Source organism: Scyliorhinus canicula, chromosome 9 (genome assembly GCF_902713615.1).
Source record: "Scyliorhinus canicula chromosome 9, sScyCan1.1, whole genome shotgun sequence".
Lineage (NCBI taxonomy): Eukaryota > Metazoa > Chordata > Chondrichthyes > Carcharhiniformes > Scyliorhinidae > Scyliorhinus > Scyliorhinus canicula.
The window spans coordinates 132,953,555-132,973,327 of record NC_052154.1 but is presented as its reverse complement, the minus strand read 5'-3'; positions in this window follow the sequence as shown (position 1 = coordinate 132,973,327).

Genomic DNA, 19,773 nt, shown 5'->3' with positions numbered 1-19,773 from the left:
TGAAGCTTGTCTTCTTAAGCAGTTCATCAGGATGAAGGAAAACCTGTAGGCTCTGCCACATATGGTGCAAGTGGTGCTTGCAGGATCAGGTGGTTGTAGATTTATGTGCTCTGTCTGACACCTTGACTTTGCCTCAGCCTGTTCCCAAAGTCTCCTTGTTGATTCAGGAAGGCACCAAACACAGAATCATAGAATTCCTACAGTGCAGGAGGAGGCCTTTCGGCCCATCGAGTCTGCACCGACCCATTTAAGCCCTCACTTCCACCCTGTCCCCGTAACCCAATAACCCCATCTAACTCTTTTGGACACTAAGGGCAATTTAACATGACCAATCCACCTAACCTGCACATCTTTGGACTGTGGCAGGAAACCAGAGCACCCGGAGGAAACCCACGCAGACACGGGGAGAACGTGCTGACTCCACACAGACAGTGACCCAAGCCGGGAATCGAACCTGGGACCCTGGAACTGTGAAGCCACAATGCTAGCCACTTGTGCTACCGTGCTGCCCTAGTGCCAGGGACTACATTTTTATTTATTTTTAAAATAAATTTAGAGTACCCAATTCCTTTTCCAATTAAGGGGCAATTTAGTGTGCCCAATCCACCTACCTTGCACATCTTTGGGTTGTGGCATAGCTGGCACAGCCTCCTGCCCCTGCAGGCAGTTGACTCTGGCTGATTGCCGAACGCGATTTCGGCATCAGCGACCGGAGAATCCAGGCCAGGGGGGGCTGAACTCATTGGCGAGACCGACTCCTCAGAGATCGGACCGCCATTTTGAAAGGTTGTCCTGACCTCTAAGTGAGTTTTTAGGGTCCCCCACTCTCCCCACCCATGGGCAATGTCACCTCCGCACAATGGGCATTACCTCCCCCGCCACCCAAGTGAGGACACCTTCATATGGGGCCACTGAGGGACCCTCACCTTTTCAGGTCACCCCACCCCTCCCCCTCTTTTGGGACCCCCCCATTTTAGGACCCCTACCCTTCACCCTTCTAACATTTATGAGGTCCCGTCATATTCGCCCTTCAACCCCCATTCATCATACCCCCCTCATCCACCTTTTAGGGGCATGGTCCCTCTCAGGCCCTGACCCTTGGCAGTGCCACCCTGGCCCCCGTGCATCCCATTCACTGACAGCGGGATTCGATCATCCCGCTGCTTGTCAATGGGATTTTCCATTGAATCCACCACAGGCCATCATGAGGGTGCGCTGCTAGCGGGAAATGTGAATCCCAACAACTGGAGAATTCCAGCCAAGATTTCTTTACTTTAATAAGCAAAATACTGCAGATGCTGGAATCTGAAACAAGAACAGAGAATGGTGGAAAAACTCAGCTAGTCAGCCAGCATCTGTGAATAGAGAAAGCAGAGTTGACGTTCTGAGCCTGTTTCGCTCTTCATCAGAGCTTTGCAATTACTTTATTGCTTGATTCCACTTGTACTAAACAGCAACATTTTCATTTGTGTCCCTGTGTACCCCCTTTTTGTGATTCACATATTGGACACCCAGATCCCTCTGTACCAGTATTATGCAACCCCTCCCTCTATTTAAATAATATATTGCTTTGCTTTTCTTCCAGAATGGGTAAGTTCCCACATTATACTCCACCTTCCAAACTTTTGCCCACTCAATGAAAGACAATAGGACCATCATTCCCACAGCCTCGATTAAAACCCAGATGTTTTGTTTGAAGTGGGTTTCCTCCGGGTGCCTCGGTTTCCTCCCACAAGTCCCGAAACACGTGCTGTTAGGTCATTTGGACATTCAGAATTCTCCCTCTGTGTACCCGAACAGGCGCCGGAATGTGGCGACTAGGGGCTTTTCACAGTAACTACATTGCATTGTTAATGTAAGCCTAATTGTGGCTATAAAGGTTTTTTTTTAAAGGTGGTGCAGATTTTGAGAAATCTCTCCCATTATTCCTAAAATGAAGAAGGAGCCTGAAGAAGGAGCCGTGCTCCGAAAGCTCGTGTTTGAAACAAACCTGTTGGACTTTAACCTGGTGTTGTAAGACTTCTTACTGTGCTCACCCCAGTCCAACGCCGGCATCTCCACATCAATCCTAAAATGAAAAGCAGGAACCAAAAGCCTGAGTTTTAAAAGTATATATTTCTTCCCATTTACTTTGTGATGTTGGGACATTAGGATTTCAAAGATTTTTAATGATTTTAAAAATCATTAGCAAAGGAAAATCAGAATTACAACCGTGATACCCTCCCTGGTCCACACATCCCATGCCCCTAAACTGCAGGGAAATGTGATAGTCCGAAGGTAAAGTAACGGAATCCTGGATAAACTCTCCAGGGCTGGCCTATAATTTTGGCTTGAGTCATTACTCTCTCTTCTTCAATAAAGTGTTCCTAGCTCCCTACTTCTGTGTCCATGGAAATATATACAGACGTTCCTACACTACGTGACTTCAGTAGTTCAAGAAAGTGACCCTTCCAAAGGGAAATTAGGGTTGGGTAACAAATGTCCACATCCTATAAAATAATAATTTTTAAAAACATTCTGTGCACGACATCAGTATAAGTGTGCCACCTTTGAGGGACACTGGTTACTACAATTAATGAATGAATTATGCCTTTACAAAATCCCAGGATTTTTATTGGTACCTTCCCAGGCATCGTTCCACTACTACAGTGCATTCCTGTCTCCATAATAATCATACACCAGGATCTGGTCATGGCCATGAGGTGGCAGCACTATGCAAATAATACACAAGTTTCCATGGTTGTTTGTATTTCCAAAGGTTTCACGAGGAAATGAGAGGAAATGTTTTATGATATTCCTATCTTGCTACAGTGATTAGACTTCAACAAAGGACTTCATTGGTTGAAAAGCCCTTTGGAACATTCCTAAAGCTATGAATGGTGCTATATAAATTCAATTTATTATTCTCCAATTGGTATCTAGTTCTGTTTACTATTTGGATTGGATTTGGATTGGATTGGATTTGTTTATTGTCACATGTACCGAGGTACAGTGAAAAGTATTTTTCTGCAAGCAGCTCAACAGATCATTCAGTACATGGAAGAAAAGGGAATTAAACAATTCAAGAAAATACATGAGAATACATAATAGGGCAACACAAGATATACAATGTACTACATAAGCATTGGCATCGGTTGAAGCATACAGGATGTAGTGTTAATGAGGTCAGTCAATAAGAGGGCCATTTAGGAGTCTGGTGACAGTGGGGAAGAAGCTGTTTTTGAGTCTGTTCGTGCGTGTTCTCAGACTTCTGAATCTCCTGCCCGATGGAAGAAGTTGGAAAAGTGAGTAAGCCGGGTGGGAGGGATCCTTGATTATGCTGCCCGCTTTCCCCCGGCAGCGGGAGGTGTAGATGGAATCAATGGATGGGAGGCAGGTTCGTGTGATGGACTGGGCGGTGTTCACAACTCTCTGAAGTTTCTTGCGGTCCTGGGCCGAGCAGTTGCCATACCAGGCTGTGACGCAGCCCGATAGGATGCTTTCTATAGTGCATCTGTAAAAGTTGGTAAGGGTTTCTATTTCAGTGAGACATACATGTCATGCCCCATTTTAGAAATAAATAATTAACTGTCGGTTTCTTCAGTCCCATAAGAATCAAGCAGTGAAGTGTAAATACATATATATTTTTTCATTCAAAATATATATTTTACATGTTATATTTTCAAATATTGCTCACTGCTTTTGTCACCCAATGTCATCTTTATCATTCCCAGATCAGGGGCTGAATTCTCCGGTGCCAATTTGGGTGCCATGCTCCAGTCCCTTGCTGGTGGTGAGGTTTGCACCCTGGCCGGCGGCACAATACAAAACAGACATTCACATGCATTTAAATATGATTGGCATATTTGACCCTCAGACCCCAACTGACCCAGCAACAGGATGGGCGTAGCCAAGCTCAATCTGTGGCCAACCAGGTGTTGGCACACCTCAGTGCACTTATCAGAAGCACAGTCCCACTGCAGGGGAAGCAGGGCAATAGCAGAGCTCACCCCAAACAAAGGATACAGGCACCGTGGTCTTTAGCACCCTCCCTGGCACACTGCCCCTCTCAGGGCAGAGGCCTCAACAGTGACGCTATCAGCTAGCCCACTCCACAGGACCACCAGATTTTTCCATGCCCGGCCTGCCCACTTCGCCCCTGCTTCCAGCCATCCTGCCCCTGGACAGGTTCTCATAATCTGTGTGTCACACCTCGGACCCACGTCACACTGCAGCTACACTCCCAGCCGACGTACACGTCCCTACCGCCCAATATGAGCTCCAGCGCCACCATACACAGGATAACCTCATTACCTCTAGATTTGCCTCCATTTGGAATAGTGAGCAGTTTTGGGCCCCGTATCTAAGGAAGGATGTGCTGGCCTTGCAGAAGGTACAGAGGAGCTTCACAAGAATGATCCCCGGAATGAAGGGCTTATCATATGAGGAGCGGTTGAGGACTCTGGGTCTATTCTCAATGGAGTTTGGATGGATGAGGGGGAGCTCATTGAAGCTTACAGCATACTGCGAGGCCTGGATAGAGTGGACGTGGAAAGGATGTTTCCACTAGTAGGAGAAACTGGAAGCTAAAGGCACAGCCTCAGACTACAGGGACGGTCCTTTAAAACAGGGATGAGGAGGAATTTCTTCAGCCAGATGGTGGTGAATTTGGGGAACTCATTGCCACAGGAGGGTGTGGAGACCAAGTCACTGTGTGTCTTTAAAACAGAGATAGATAGGTTCTTGATTCACAAGGGGTTCAGGGGTTATGGGGAGAAGGCAGGAGAATAGGGATGAGAAGAATATCAGTCATAATTGAATGGTGGAGCAGACTCGATGGGCTGAATGGCCTAGTTCTGCTCCTATGTCTTATGGTCCTCCAAGTGCTCCTCATCGTTAGACAAAGTCTGACTACTGCCTTCAGGATCCTGCCTTCCATCGATGGTGAGTGATGGGTGACTCGCTGGGTAAGCTTCCTACAAGGTGGCCTCACACAAGGTGACCCGAGGTGGCATGTTCAATTGTCCTGGAGACACTGCCCTGTGCCATCCTCCAACACCCACACCTCACACCAACAACCTCCAACACCACCCCCCCACTCAGCACACCCTCTACAGCCAGTCAGGCCCATCCCTCACACCCTTCACACAGGCGATTGAGGCAGGTCAAAATATTGGTGAAAAGGTGTTTAATAGTGATTAATATATGGTTATTGTGCCCTGCCCCTACTTCTAACCTATGTGCTGCACCAATGCAAACTTAACTGATATCTAACTTCCTTTTCTTTTTCGGCCTACCGCTCCTTCTAAGTGTGACCCCAGACAGCACATCAGGTGTGGAAGCGGCCTGCTGCGCATCTCGCCCTCTAACCTGAGGTACCTTTGGCAGCCGTCCTCTGGAGGGCCTGGACCTGGATTGGCCCAGCCGACTTTCGGGTGTCACAGGTGATGAGGTGCCACCCTGTTCTGCTGCTGCCCATCAGATGTGCCAGTGTCAGGTGGGGGGGGGGGGGGGGGGGGGGGGGGAGGGGGGGGGGGGGGGGATTCAGGAGCACAGAGCTGTTTCAGCACCTCCCCTGGAGGAGGCAGAGGCCCCATCCCTCAGGCTACTCCATGGGATAGAGGTGAGGCCAGAGTGACCACCGGAGGCTCCACCATCACCTGGAAGTCCGTCCTCATCTGAACCAGGGCCTCGATGCCCTCAACCATGGAGCACTGAGATGAGGCTATATCCCTCATGTCCCTCACTGCCTCAGTCATGACCCTCTGTGACAGGTCAGTCAGCACCTGGCCAATGCTCTCAACGCCCTCATCTATGACCCTTTGTGATTAGGCCAAGCTCTGGAACCGACAGCAATGTCTATGGCATTTGGCTGCCTGTGATTAGGCTCCCCTGTCTGAACCTCAGCCATTGACTGAACAGTGCGCCCCAAACCGTGGACGACTTGACCCATGGCTGTGGCTTTTTGGCCCATGGCTTCCAACGCGATGCCACCCGTTCAGTGTTGGCCTGGGTACCACACATTGTCGGCACCATCTCCTGCACCTGAAGGTGGTTGGACTCTTCCAGCTGCACTTGCAGATGCTGGAAAGTTGCTCATGCCCCCTCTTAAAGATCCTGGGCGGGATTCTCCGATCCCCCGCCGGGTTGGAGAATCGCCGGGGGGGGGGGGGGGGGGGGGGGGGGGGGGCGTGAATCCTGCCCCCGCCGGCCGCCGAATTCTCTGGCACCGGAGATTCGGCGGGGGCGGGAATCACGCCGCGTCGGTCGGGGCCCCCCCCCGGAGATTCTCCAGCCCGCGATGGGCCGAAGTCCTGCTGCTGTAACACAGGTCCCGCCGGCATGAATTAAACCACCTCCCTTACCAGCGGGACCAGGCGGCACGGGCGGGCTCCGGGGTCCTGGGGGGGGGAGGGGGGGGCGCGCGGGGCGATCTGGCCCCGGGGGGGTGCTCCCAAGGTGGCCTGGCCCGCGAATGGGGCCCACCGATCCGTGGGCGGGCCTGTGCCATGGGGGCACTCTTTCCCCTTTGCGTCAGCCATGTCAGCCTCCGCGATGGCCAATGCGGAGGTGACCCTCCCTGCGCATGCGTGGGATGACGTCAGCAGCCGCTGACGCTCCCGCGCATGCGCGGACATCCGCCGGCCAGCGGAGTCCCTTCAGCCCCGGCTGGTATGGCGCCAAAGGCCTTCCACGCCGGCCGGCTGGGCGCAAACCACTCCAGCGCGGTGGTCCGGACTGGGGAGAAAAACCGGATGATCATCGACTATAGCCAGACCATCAACCGGTTTACGCAACTGGACGCGTATCCTCTCCCCCGTATTTTCGCCATGGTAAACGAGATAGCGAAATACAAAGTCTTCTCCACTGTGGACCTCAAGTCCGCCTATCACCAGCTCCCCATCCGCGCGAGTGACCGCAAGTACACCGTCTTCGAGGTTGATGGGCGCCTCTACCACTTCCTCAGGGTTCCATTCGGTGTCACAAATGGGGTCTCGGTCTTCCAACGGGAGATGGACCGAATGGTCGACAAGTACGGATTACGGGCTACCTTCCCGTATCTCGATAATGTCACATCTGCAGCCACGACCAGCAGGACCATGACACCAACCTCCGAAAATTTCTCCAAACCGCAAAACTCCTTAACCTCACATACAATAAGGATAAGTGCGTGTTTAGCACCGACCGTCTAGCCATCCTCGGCTACGTAGTGCGTAACGGAGTGATAGGCCTCGACCCTGAACGCATGCGCCCCCTGATGGAACTCCCTCTCCCCAATACCCTCAAATCCCTCAAACGCTGCCTGGGTTTCTTCGCTTACTACGCCCAATGGGTTCCCAATTACGCCGACAAGGCCCGTCCCCTCATTCAATCCACGACTTTCCCGCCGTCGTCGGAGGCCTGCCAGGCCTTTAGCCACATCAAAGCGGACATTGCAAAGGCCACGATGCGCGCCATCGACGAGTCCCTCCCCTTCCAGGTCGAGAGCGATGCATCAGAAGTAGCTCTGGCGGCCACCCTGAACCAAGCGGGCAGACCCGTGGCCTTCTTCTCCAGAACCTTCCAGGCTTCCGAACTCCACCACTCCTCAGTGGAAAAGGAAGCCCAGGCCATAGTCGAAGCTGTGCGACATTGGAGGCACTATTTGGCCGGCAGGAAGTTTACCCTCCTCACAGACCAACGGTCAGTAGCCTTCATGTTCGATAATGCACAGAGGGGCAAGATTAAGAATGACAAGATCTTACGGTGGCTGATCGATTGTCCACGTACAACTATGAGATCTTCTATCGTCCTGGGAAGCTCAATGAGCCTCCTGATGCCCTATCCCGCGGTACCTGCGCCAGTGCGCAGATAGACCGCATCCGCTCCCTCCACGCGGACCTCTGCAATCCAGGGGTGACCCGTTTCTACCATTTCTAAAGGCCCGCAACCTCCCTTCCTCCATCGAGGAAGTCAGGACAGTAACCCGTGACTGTCACATCTGCGCAGAGTGCAAACCGCACTTCTACCGCCCCGATCGCGTGCACCTGATCAAAGCATCCCGCCCCTTCGAACGTCTCAGCATAGACTTCGAGGGGCCCCTTCCCTCTAGCAACCGCAACATTTACTTCCTGGTGGTAATCGGCGAATACCCCCGCTTCCCCTTCACCATTCCCTGCCCCGACATGACCACATCAACCGTCATTAAGGCCCTACTCTCCATCTTCTCCCTGTTCGGCTACCCCGCATACATACACAGCGATCGGGGGTCCTCATTTATGAGCGACGAGCTGCGTCAATTCCTGCTCAACAGGGGCATTGCCTCTAGCAGGACGACCAGCTATAACCCTCGGGGCAACGGACAGGTCGAGCGGGAGAATGGCACCATCTGGAAGACCATACTACTGGCCCTCCGGTCCAGAGATCTCCCTATTTCCTGATGGCAAGAGGTTATCCCCGATGCCCTACATTCTATCCGCTCACTCCTCTGTACCACAACAAATCAGATAACCTCATGAACGTCTTCTTGTTTTCCCCAGGAAGTCGTCCTCCGGATCCCCTCTCCCGACGTGGCTGGCCGCCCCCGGACCCATCTTGCTCCGGAAGCATGTGCGGGTGCACAAGTCCGACCCGTTGGTGGAACAAGTCCAGTTACTCCATGCTAACCCGCAGTATGCGTACGTGGAGTACCCCAACGGTCGGCAGGACACGGTCTCCCTCCGGGACCTGGCACCCGCCGGCGTGCGGCCCTCCCCCCCTTCACCACAGACCCCCCTTCTGTTCTTTTTCCCCCAGCGCCCCACCCAGGCCACCCCTTCCCCATCCATGGCGTCTCCACCACCAGCCCGGGTGACGGAGACAGTTTAAGGACCATCGCTCCCGGACTCCAGGGCATCAGCGGAACCACCACCATCGGCTGAATCAGCATCACCAACTCCACTGCGGCAGTCTGCCAGGAATTCACGGGCAACGAAAAGGCTGATCGAGTCTATTTAACTTTCAACAACACCATGGACCTTGTATGGACAGTATGTACTATTGTTTAATGTCTGGGGGGCCAGTGGGAAGCCAAGGATACATTTTGTTTCCTTCTCTCACTACTACTCATACCACCAGTTCTCCCCCCCCCCCCCCAGCTCTCATTGACACCCCCCCCCCGGCTTCTTTCTCCGCAAGGGGTGAATGTGGTGGTATGATTAACATAGCGTGCCTGCCATTGGTGCAGAACACCGGCTTACCATTGGCCCTGGTTGGTCATGTGCCTCTCGACCGATTGGCTGAGACCAGTCATGTGACGGCTCCCCTATTGGTCGAGAGGCTGAGTTAACCCCGCCTCCAGGGCGGGGTATAAATACCCAGTACGCCAGGCGGTCGTCCATTTACTGTAGTCGACCACAGGGCTAACATCTAGCTTATTAAAGCCATACTTTTGTACAGCAATTCGTCTCGCATTCAATTGATGGTACATCAACTCACTTGCTATAGGGATATTGTTTTGCATTGGGGCTCACTTGGTTGTCACATGTCGACCTCCGCCTTTTAGATAACTCTCTTATGCACCACCCCGGCTAATTCCATTGCCCTCTGCTTGGCAGATGTGAGAGCCCTTCAATCTTCTCTTGCTCCCTTCTGTTATGGGCCGCCTTTTCCGAGGGGACACATAAAAAATATGGTGAGACGCATGGAGGCAAATTAAAGGGGGTCTGTAGCAAGAGGCATGTGTGTGCATGGTACCTGGCCAAGGAGGACAAAGCAGGTGGTGGGATGTGAGGGAGATGCAGGCAGGTGGGTTTTGATTGGCCTCTAAGGGAGTGGGGGTGTGATGTGAGGGGCAGGAGTGATACCAGGAGAACAGGTGTGCTGGCTCACCCGTGCAGCTCTCAGGAAGTCATTCTCCTTCTTGCGACACTGCATGCCAGTCCACCTGGTGAGGTTCACAGCACTGACCACTTCGGCCACCTCCGCCCAGGCCCAGTTGATGACCGTGGGCGGAAGCCTCCTACTGACTTGGGGAAGAGGGTGTCACGGCTCTCCTCCATCTCATCCAACATTGCATCGAGCTCTGACTCGGTGAAGCGTGGTGCTGCTCTTTGGGCCATCTTCCTGTCTGGAATGAGCGTGTGTGGGGAGTGGAGCGCTTGTAAGCAGGTCCAGCTTGTCAAGGTCTCCGGGGCCAATTCCCACCCCAGGGAATTCAACATCTGCGGGAATGAGAATTGCTCTAGTTTCACGTGGGCAGAGTTTGGCCTATTAACATATCCTGAATTGCTCCACAAATAGCGCCCCCAACAGGAACGCATGCAATTGAATCCCGGCGTCAGTCTCCCAAATGAGGAATTTTCCCCAATATTCCAATGCTCAACCCAAGGACCGAGCACAAGGGCAACATTTCACTAATGTTAAATAGTAAACCTTCCCTGCTCAAAAATGTAATCAAATTATTTGAAGAGGATCTTCCCCTGGCAATTTCATTGCAGACCTGTGGAGATATACAGGGCACGATCCAAAGGCCACGCTACACCCGAAAAGCAGCTCACCGCGGCGCAGCATGGCGATAAAAGTCGGGAGACCCCCCTCCCGAAATCCACCCGGCTCACAATGCCTCCCGACCTTGCAAGGCGTTGTTGGCAAATATGCATATTAATGCGAGACAGCTAGTCTCACTCGAATGTACACATTTCTAAGGTACCTGAAGCTTTGGAATTCATCGGGCAGCACGGTAGCATTGTGGATAGCACAATCACTTCACAGCTCCAGGGTCCCAGGTTTGATTCAGGCTTGGGTCACTGTCTGTGCGGAGTCTGCACATCCTCCCAGTCTGTGCGTGGGTTTCCTCCGGGTGCTCCGGTTTCCTCCCACAGTCCAAAGATGTGCATGTTAGGTGGATTGGACATGATAAATTGACCTTAGTGTCCAAAATTGCCCTTAGTGTTGGGTGGGGTTACTGGGTTATGGGGATAGGGTGGAGGTGTTGACCTTGGGTAGGGTGCTCTTTCCAAGAGCCGGTGCAGCCTCGATGGGCCGAATGGCCTCCTTCTGCACTGTAAATTCTATGACATTTGTCCGGATTAAACTCCATCTGCCATCTCTCCGCCCAAGTCTCCAAACGATCTAAATCCTGCTATATCCTCTGTCAGTCCTCATCGCTGTCCACAATTCCACCAACCTTTGTGTCGTCCGCAAACTTACTAATCAGACCAGTTACATCTTCCTCCAAATCATTTATATATACTACGAACAGCAAAGGTCCCAGCACCAATCCCTGCGGAACACCACTAGTCACAGCCCTCCAATCAGAAAAGCACCCTTCCATTGCTACTCTCTGCCTTCTATGACCTAGCCAGTTCTGTATCCATCTTGCCAGCTCACCTCTGATCCCATGTGACTTCACCTTTTGTACCAGTCTGCCATGAGGGCCCTTGTCAAAGGCCTGACTGAAGTCCATATAGACAACATCCACTGCCCTACTTGTTGCTGTGGTAGGGCCTGCAAGAGGGGAAGGTCTAAACTAAGAAAAGGGGAGCCTAACGTACTTAGGATTAAAAACAAAGGAGGCAAAATAGATTAGGCCCCACAATGTTCTCCATGCGGCATTAGAGGCTTTGGTGCAGGGGCGGACAGGAGAAGAGAGATCCTCTACCCACTGGGGACTATAAAGGAGGCCATTGTGAGGATAGTATGAGCAGACAGCCATTACAGTCATTGAGGACCTGGATGCAGGGGTTCCGTGTACTCACGCTAATAGCCAAAGTAAGTGAAAGAATCTTTAAATGCCATATCCTACCAATTGCATCACGAGCCTGACACACTGCTTCTGCCCATCAAGCCTATCACTCACCTACCAACTATCTCTATTAATCAATCATAGTAAGAAATCTTGCAGCACCAGGGTTAAAGTCCATCAGGTTTGTTTCGAATCACTAGGGTGGAGGTGTTGACCTTGGGTAGGGTGCTCGTTCCAGGAGCCGGTGCAGACTCGATGGGCCGAATGGCCTCCTTCTGCACTGTAAATTCTATGATCTATAATTGCACCCTGACAGTGGATCTGCTGAAATTATAGTTAGTGGAATGGTTTGACACCGTAGCAGTGAGGGAGGGGCTTCCTGGAATTGCCACTTAGGCCACACCTTTGCTGGATGTGATCTTATTATTTTTAATTGTATATTCCTAGGATTCAAATTAAACTTTTTACCACAAGCACATTGAGGATGCAATGAAGAGGAGGCTAGATAAGCATATGAAGAAAAAGGTAATAGAGGGTTAAGCTGACAGATTGAAATGATGAAAGACAGGAGGAGGGTAAGTGGAGCACAAATACCAGCATGGATTTCTTGGCCAATGGCCTGATTCTGAATTACATCTTCAGTGTAATGCCATGAATGTTCCTGGGCTTCCGTTGCTGATAACTATCCGTGTTCTGTAATAATGACACTGTTAACTTTGAGATATCTGACAATGGGTTTCAGGGTCTTTTTACATCAGGCCACTGCTGGTAGGACTAATTCAGCAGCCATCTTCCGCAGCATTGGCCCTGTCATAATCTGAAGAGTGAGCTCATTTAAATATCCACTGCTCTGTACTGCAACCGCTTTACAAAATAGGTGGGCTGTGTCGTGTTGTCTAACACTGGCTGCAACTAGATGCAGCTTAGATCAGAAAGGTACTCCAGACCTTGAAGTTAGTTCAATCAGGTTTATTGAACTAATAGCACAGTTAGCACAGTTCTCTGTGAGTTCGACTCTCTGCTCACTTAAGTGTGGTTACTCTGTCTGACTGGACTAGACTAGCTCTTAGCCACGTGGTGGAGGGGTGAGATTGTAACAGCACCCTTGACTGACTCTCTAGATGTTCATCAGTGGAAAGAGGTGGCCTTGTGTCTTTTATAGTCAGATCCCACCCCTGAGTGTCCTGCCTGCTTATTGGTCATGTCCTGTTCTCTGTGTCCATTAGCTGCTTGTCTGTGCCTGCCTGTGTGTGTCTGCATATCATGACAGGCTGTGCTGGGATATTTTGAAATTTTGAATGTCAGAAGATTGCAACAGAAGAATGGATATGGTGTAGCTAATAAGTTAATTAGAAATCTTGTTTCAGCGTGTTTTTACGAAACCCCACTGATGTTATGGGTGGATCACTGTTTCCTGTGATGTATTTTTTTTTGGATATTAGTCTGTAAAGTTTGCGGAAACAGTGAGAACACAGATCTCTCTTTCATGAAACAGCAATAAAAGTAGGAGAAAGATAATGAAACACTGGATAAAAGAAAATTACTGTGGATGCTGGAGTCTGAAACCAAAGAGAAAATGCTGGAAAATCTCAGCAGGTCTGGCAGCATCTGTAGGGAGGGGAAAGAGCTAACGTTTGGAGTCCAGATGACCCTTTGTCAAAGCTTTGACAAAAGATAATGAAACACGAGGGGCGGCATTCTCCGATTACCGACGGCGAAATCGCATTCAGCGATTGGGCGGAGAATCCGTTTTGCCGCCGAATTAAGGGGCAGCGCTGTTTTTCAGATGCTCCGACCCCTCCAAAATGACATAATCGAGGAGTACGTCGCAGCCGTTGGAACGGCCTCAGGACGTTACCTGAAGGCCCTCCCTGATGCCCCGCCCCCCCATGGGGCGTGTTCCAGACCGTGTGGGGGTCGTGTGGTCTCAGCAGCTGGCATGTCCGTCGGCAAGCAGAGAATCCCACCCACATTCTCCCGTCAGAGGAAAATAATAATCTTTATAATAATCTTTATTTCTGTCACAAGTAGGCTTACATTAACACTACAATAAACTCACTGTGAAAATCCTCTAGACGCCACATTCCGCCGCCTGTTGGGGTACATTGAGGGAGAATTCAGAATGTCCAATTCACCTAACAAGCACAACTTTCGGGACTTGTGGGAAGAAACTGGGTCACCCGGAGCAGATGCGGGGAGAACATGCAGACTCCGCGCAGACAGTGATCCAAGCGGTAATTGAATCTGGCTCTGTGAAGCAACGGTGAGAACCACTGTGCTACTGGTTTACGTCCCCACATGAAGGGTGCGCAAATCAGGAAGCAATTCAGTGAGCGGATACTCTGAACCCGCGCCAAGTCGGAGAATCGCAGGGGGCCACACAAATCATGCCACACTGCCCCAACACTGGGATGCGATTCTCCACAGAGAATCGGCGCCATTGGGTCAAACGTGGTCGGCGCAGCGCTGGTCGGGGGCCGATCTACTCAGCCCCCCCTGAGATTCTCCAGCCCGATGGCTGTAAAAAAAAAACGCTGTTCTAACTTGCTCCTAGCCGGCAGAACCTTGGCGTTGAAGGGTCGGGTGGTGGCCTGTGGCAGAGGGCTGGGGGGCAGGGGGGGGGGGGGGGGGGGGGGGGCGGGACCTCCGATGTGGCCTGGCTCGCAATTGGGACCCACTGCTCGGTGGGCCGGCCTCTCTGTCTCCCGGTCTCCTTTCTTCCGTGCTGGCGCCTGTACTCGTGCGCCATGTTGGGTCGGGGCCGGCGCTGACAAGGGAGACACCGTGCATGCGCGGAAATCGCGCCGGTGGGACTGCGCATGCGCGGGTTCGTGCCGGACCCACTGCGCATGTATTAATAGTGCCAAACTCCCTGGAAGGGTCATCCAGCTCTAGCTGCTGACATGCATAACTCATGTCTAATTTGGTGTATGTTGGACCCCCAGCCAACTTTGCATCTAAGTCCTCTATTTTAGGTATATGGGGGGGATTCTCCATCCTGGCACACCAGTTTTCTATGCGACACGCCCCCCTCAGCTGCAGGATCCTCCGTCCCAGCAGTTGGCCAAAGGGGAAATCCGCGAGCAAGTGTGCACTGCCGGCGAAACGGAGGATTCCTGCGGAAGGAGAATCCAGCTCATGGTATCTGTCTAATTTCGCAGCCTGGTTTATTGTTACTTTGTATTCTCCACATATTCTTTTTTTGAATACATTTAGAGGACCCAATTCATTTTTTAAAATTAAGGGGCATTTAGTGTGTCAATCCACCTACCAGTCACATCTTTGCCCACGCAAACACGGGGAGAGTGTGCAAACTCCACATGGACAGTGACCTAGAGCCGGGATCGAACCTGGGACCTTGGCGTTGTGAGGCAGCAGTGCTAACCACTGCGCCACCTTGCTGCCCTGTCTCCACATATTCTTAATGGTGTTATCCAGCTCGACCACTGACACAAGTGGGAGGCGTCCACTCTGCAAATTGCACAGGCTTCATGAAACCCAAATCTTCTAATCATCTACGGTCTCCATTTCCTCACGCAATGAATAAGGCACAGGCCTGGCTCCATAGAATTTTGTGTAGCCTCCAGATTCACATCAATATTGGCTTTCTAGTCTTGGATTTCTTCTTGAAATACCTCTTGGTACCTCCTGAGGATTCCATGTACACCCTCTTCATTAATTAAAAAAATTTCGAGCCTATTAAGTTTAATTTTCTAAAGCCCATCTCCTCCCATCAAGCTTGGTCCTTGACCTACAACTACAGTTAAAGGCTGTTGGGCACGTTGCAGCCTGTATCTTATCGAAGTTGTTGTTGTTCCCATGATCTGTATAGCTTCACCTGTATATGTAGCCAGTTTGACGGTAATGTTTTTTAATCTGAAGTATTTGGCTCCTCCATGTACGTATCGATAAATTTGCTCTTCCTCTACTGTGGCGGAGACTCCTGTGTCTACCTCCATTTTGAGTAGATGACCGTTCACCATCAGTATCGAAATGGGGGCTACTTTCCCCACTTTAATACTATTTAACTCATATATTTGCCACACCCCCTTCACATTTTCTTTCATACTGTGCACTGGAGGTGGAATCTTTACCCTGCTAGCACCAGGCTGGCCCTGTTTGACCCTACATTTGCTTCTTCTAAGGCCCTTTCTGCCGCAAGCATAACACTGATCTTAGATTAGGATAAATGGTTGTCACAACATCGTGGGCTGAAGGGCCTGTACTGTGCTGTTCTATACTTTTCCTGAGGGTGGGTTCCCTCACACCAATAGCACTCTTCACAAATCTTGGTTTGTAGGCCCAAACTCTCAAAGCTATACACTCTGCATTTCTTTGCTCATCCAACTCTGTGCGCTCATCTTTGGCATTGATGCTTCTATCTAAATTTAGACCTAGCCATGCTAATTTGCCCCTGAGTGTTCAAAAGGTTAGGTGGGGTTACTGGCTTATGGGGAAGGGTTGGAGGCGTGGGCTTAGGTAGGGTGCTCTTTCGGAGGGTTGGTGCAGACTCAGTGGGCTCAATGGCCTCCTTTTGCATTGCAGTGATTCAATGAATCTATATCATTACGGCCACACCTAAATTCACAATGTTCAGCCGTCTGCCTCAATCTCAGCATGAATGCTGCTAACGCTTCCCTAGGAGCTCTTGCTGTTGAGCTAAACTTATATCTCTGCATAATTACTGAGGGCTTTAGGTGATAATGCCGTTTTACTATTTTATCATAGAATTTACAGTGCAGAAGGAGACCATTTGGCCATCGAGTCTGCACCGGCTCTTGGAAAGAGCACCCTACCCAAGGTCAACACCTCCACCCCATCCCCATAACCCAGTAACCCCACCCAACACTAAGGGCAATTTTGGATACCAAGGGCAATTTATCATGGCCAATCCACCTAACCTGCACATCTTTGGACTGTGGGAGGAAACTGGAGCACCCGGAGGAAACCCACGCACACACGGGGAAGATGTGCAAACTCCGCACAGACAGAGACCCAAGCCGGAATCGAACCTGGGACCCTGGAGCTGTGAAGCGATTGTGCTATCCACAATGCTACCGTGCTGCTACTAGCTCTTTTAAGGTTTTAGAGCTGGGGTGTCTGGAGAAGTCAAGCTCTTTATTAAATTATAGCTTTGGACACGACAGGCTGTTAGCAGTATTACCCTCTTCTTCTCCACTCCACCCCCCATTTCGTTGCTTTGTAAAAGTATTTCAAGCAATCGATGTATTGAACCCAATCTTATGAATTAGGGTCTAAGGGCTCTAATTTTCCGAACAGAGGCATTGTTGTAACTTACTGAATCCTGAATGTACCTAGCTTGAATGACTTGCACATGAGGTCTGCTCCATCTTTCTTCGTGGCACTTTGACTTTGCTCCCATTGATCCTCATCGCCAATGTAACAATTCAAGGATCGGCGACTACCAAGTTTAGTAACTAAACCAGCTATTTATTATAAGGAGTAAACTATGTACAGAGTATAAGAAATGTGCTGCCGACTACTTGGTCTCCAGTCCCAGATTGCCTGGTGTTACGTTCTGATGCTTGGCCATTAGGAATCATGCACAAGAGAATGTCTAGTTCTTGACCAGTTCAATGTTTATTGCTACATAATTGCGCGGGTTAGATAAACATGAGAGAATTATCAAAAAAACTACTAACTATTATAAATTATCCAAGAGCTACTACAAAGATGACTATCCACTATGCCGACCATCTCCAGACTCCTTGAGGTAACAGAGTCACATGGTTGTTCTCTACTGCCATCTGCTGGTTGGAAGTCATATGCATTACTATTTACATGATTGATTGCCTATGCATATCATCACAGCTGGGGAAACCCACGCTCAGTTCCAGGATTCACACTTTCCAGCCCGATTGGCTAATCAAGCAACATGACCACCACCCCCAAAACCTTGCCCCCCCCTTAAAGGGGCTCGCTGTTACACTACGAGATGTAGATGTGAGAATTGCAGTAGTGTGAAATGTGTGAGGATGACATGAAGCTGTGGTTGTTTTGTATGAGTCATGATTAATAGATGGTAGCCATGATGTGGAGATGCCAGCGTTGGACTGGGGTGGGCACAGTAAGAGGTTTTACAACACCAGTTTGAAGTCCAATGGGTTTGTTTCAAATCACTAGCTTTGGAGCGCAGCTTCTTCCTCAGGTGAATCATTCACTTGATGGAAGGAGCGGGGCTCCAAAAGCTAGTGATTCGAAACAAACCTGATGGACTTTAACCTGGTGCTGCAAGATTTCTTACTATGATTGATTAATAGAGATAGTTGGTAGGTAGTGATAGGCTTGATCGGCAGAAGCAGAGTGTCAGGCTAGTGATGCAATTGGTAGGATATGGCATTTAAAGATTCTTTCACTTACTTTGGCTATTAGTGTGAGTACACGGAACCCCTGCATCCAGGTCCTCAATGACTGTAATGGCTGTCTGCTCATACTATCCTCACAATGGCCTCCTTTATAGTCCCCAGTGGGTAGAGGATCTCTCTTCTCCTGTCCGCCCCTGCACCAAAGCCTCTAATGCCGCATGGAGAACATTGTGGGGCCTAATCTATTTTGCCTCCTTTGTTTTTAATCCTAAGTACGTTAGGCTCCCCTTTTCTTAGTTTAGACCTTCCCCTCTTGCAGGCCCTACCACAGCAACAAGTAGGGCAGTGGATGTTGTCTATATGGACTTCAGTCAGGCCTTTGACAAGGGCCCTCATGGCAGACTGGTACAAAAGGTGAAGTCACATGGGATCAGAGGTGAGCTGGCAAGATGGATACAGAACTGGCTAGGTCATAGAAGGCAGAGAGTAGCAATGGAAGGGTGCTTTTCTGATTGGAGGGCTGTGACTAGTGGTGTTCCGCAGGGATTGGTGCCGGGACCTTTGCTGTTCGTAGTATATATAAATGATTTGGAGGAAGATGTAACTGGTCTGATTAGTAAGTTTGCGGACGACACAAAGGTTGGTGGAATTGCGGATAGTGATGAGGACTGACAGAGGATATAGCAGGATTTAGATCATTTGGAGACTTGGGCGGAGAGATGGCAGATGGAGTTTAATCCGGACAAATGTGAGGTAATGCATTTTGGAAGGTCTAATGCAGGTAGGGAATATACAGTGAATAGCAGAACCTTCAAGAGTATTGACAGTCAGAAAGATCTAGGTGAACAGGTCCACTGTTCACTGAAAGGGGCAACACAGGTGGAGAAGGTAGTCAAGAAGGCATACAGCATGCTTGCCTTCATTGGCCGGGGCATTGAGTAAAAAAATTGGCAAGTCATGTTGCAGCTGTATAGAACCTTAGTTAGGCCACACTTAGAGTATAGTGTTCAATTCTGGTCGTCACACTGCCAGAAGGCTTTAGAGAGGGTGCAGCAGAGATTTACCAGGATGTTGCCTGGTATGGAGGACATTAGCTATGAGGAGAGGTTGAATAAATTCAGTTTGTTCTCACTGGAACGACGGAGGTTGAGGGGCGACCTGATAGAGGTCTACAAAATTATGAGGGGCATAGACAGGGTGGATAGTCAAAGACTTTTTCCCAGAGTAGAGGGGTCAATTACTAAGGGGCATAGGTTTAAGGTGCGAGGGGCAAGATTTAGAGATGTACGAGGCAAGTTTTTTACACAGAGGGTAGTGAGTGCCTGGAACTCGCTGCCGGAGGAGGTCGCGGAAACAGGGACTATAGTGACTTTTAAGGGGCATCTTGACAAATACATGAATTGGATGGGTATATAGAGGGATACGGACCCCAGAAGTATAAAAGATTTTAGTTTCGACAGGCAGCATGGTCGGCACAGGCCTGGAGGGCCGAAGGGCCTGTTCCTGTGCTGTATTTTTCTTTGTTCTTTGTTCTAACAGGAAAGAAAATGACAATTTTGAAAGAGAGGCGAGTTGGAAATTCAACCCACCTACGGCAGGGTCTCATGTTCACCTGCCACAACTCCTGCAATACTTACCATTTCATTCAAGGTGTGGGAACTGGTGTGAAATTAGATAATGTGAGTGAGGATGAATTACAAAGTTTGATGGAGTCAGAGGAATGGGAGTGAGTGCAAGTGTGCGCGGAGAGCGTTGCCCGTTGTG